This window comes from Diaphorina citri, unplaced genomic scaffold (genome assembly GCF_000475195.1).
Source record: "Diaphorina citri unplaced genomic scaffold, Diaci psyllid genome assembly version 1.1 scaffold3199, whole genome shotgun sequence".
In the NCBI taxonomy this organism is placed as follows: domain Eukaryota; kingdom Metazoa; phylum Arthropoda; class Insecta; order Hemiptera; family Psyllidae; genus Diaphorina; species Diaphorina citri.
This window is the reverse complement of record NW_007380610.1, coordinates 1-1,703: the sequence shown is the minus strand read 5'-3', so window position 1 is coordinate 1,703 and position 1,703 is coordinate 1.

Here is a 1,703-nt window from a genome sequence, read left to right as displayed (position 1 = left end):
AAAAGATCTCTCTCTCTCTCTCTCTCTCTCTCTCTCTCTCTCTCTCTCTCTCTCTCAAGAATTTTCATACTTCATGAAACAAAAATTTAATTCCATCTTGAAACTTTCTACTTAAAGATACAAAATTATGACAAAATCATCAGATAGAAAATAAAAGACAAAATAATGTGATTAGGTACAAAAAAGTTTCAAGTTGTTAGATATAGGTGAGGGGTGTGTTAATGTTAAGTGTACATAATATACGTACCCAGAGGGTGTTCTAGATAGGGAAAATCTTTTGTGAAGAAACCAACCTTATTATGGTCATCTACCCCCTTAGATATGTATCTGGACTTCAAGTTTTTGAAGACCCTGTACGTCAGTGTGATGAACTTTTGAATATTAGAAAGCTTAAAGTGGAGCTTTTTATTCAAAAAAGGTCACTGGCGTTGAATTCCGGGTGGGGTTTCCGGGATTTCTGCTGCGTGTTTGTGAAAAGTAATTCGAAATGAGAAGAAACAAATTTTTATTGGGGGTTGGGAACTACCAAGTGCCCCTACGCCTCAGTCTAATTCAATATAATGTTTAATGTAAATAATGAACAAATCCTCTAAAACTAGTAGATGTCAAGGGTACTTCCATCTCCTCGAAATTGGTGGATGTGTCTCAAGACTACTTATATCTCATGAAATTAGTGGATGTGCTAAAATAACTTTCATTGCACTGACGAACATAATGTTTAATGTAAATAATGAACAAATCCTCTAAAACTAGTAGATGTCAAGGGTACTTCCATCTCCTCGAAATTGGTGGATGTGTCAAGACTACTTATATATCTCATGAAATTAGTGGATGTGCTAAAATAACTTTCATTGCACTGCCGAATCTAACCTCTACAATAGTATTGGTCTTCTCATCATTTTACCGTCTTACACTGATCCAACTCCAACTTCAGTATAAACAATTTATTACTGTGTAGGCTAGAGCTAGACATCTAATGTTCCAACTTAGCTATTCTCAACCTTTTTTTGCCGCCTTGGCACCGTCCAGTAAGGTTTGTAATTTGATTGATGTCAAAGTGAACATGTTTGGTCGATTTTTTTTATCGGCAGTACCAGCTCCCATGGTATAGCGGTTGTAGTGTCCTATAGCTTCAGCCACCAAAAGGCCCCTACTGAAAACCTTATTTGGCCACACAGAAAAAATGATCGGGCCGCACAAAAAAGCTTGACTACCCGCAGGTTGAGTATGACTGTTTTTGTGTCACAGAGGGAAGCTACAAGCTACTGAAGAGAGGTGGCGGCCATGTTGATTTTTGATTAGCCATCCTGATTGGCTCAGAGGACTGTAGATGACCTTGGGGCTCTGAGCATCTCAGTGTGAGTTGTCTCAGCATCTGAGCTTGAAGTAAATTACTGATCTCACATGACTCACATGAGAGCAGAGAGACAGAATGTAAAGTGTAGTGTGGAAGTGACTGTTAGTGGCGTAGGCTAGTAAAGGTTGAAACACACTCACGTTACGTCACGTGATAGCAAGGTGGCTGTTCTGAACGAAATTACCTACAATATTATGGGGGAAAACTTTGAATTGCATCTTTCTGACTCACCCATGGCTTGAACTGACGTGATGGTAGTGTGTGGTGGGATGGCACTGACGAAAATTCATGCCCACAGAATTGGAGCCAAGTCGGGCTTGGAAGCTTTTGGAACACCAATTTCTAT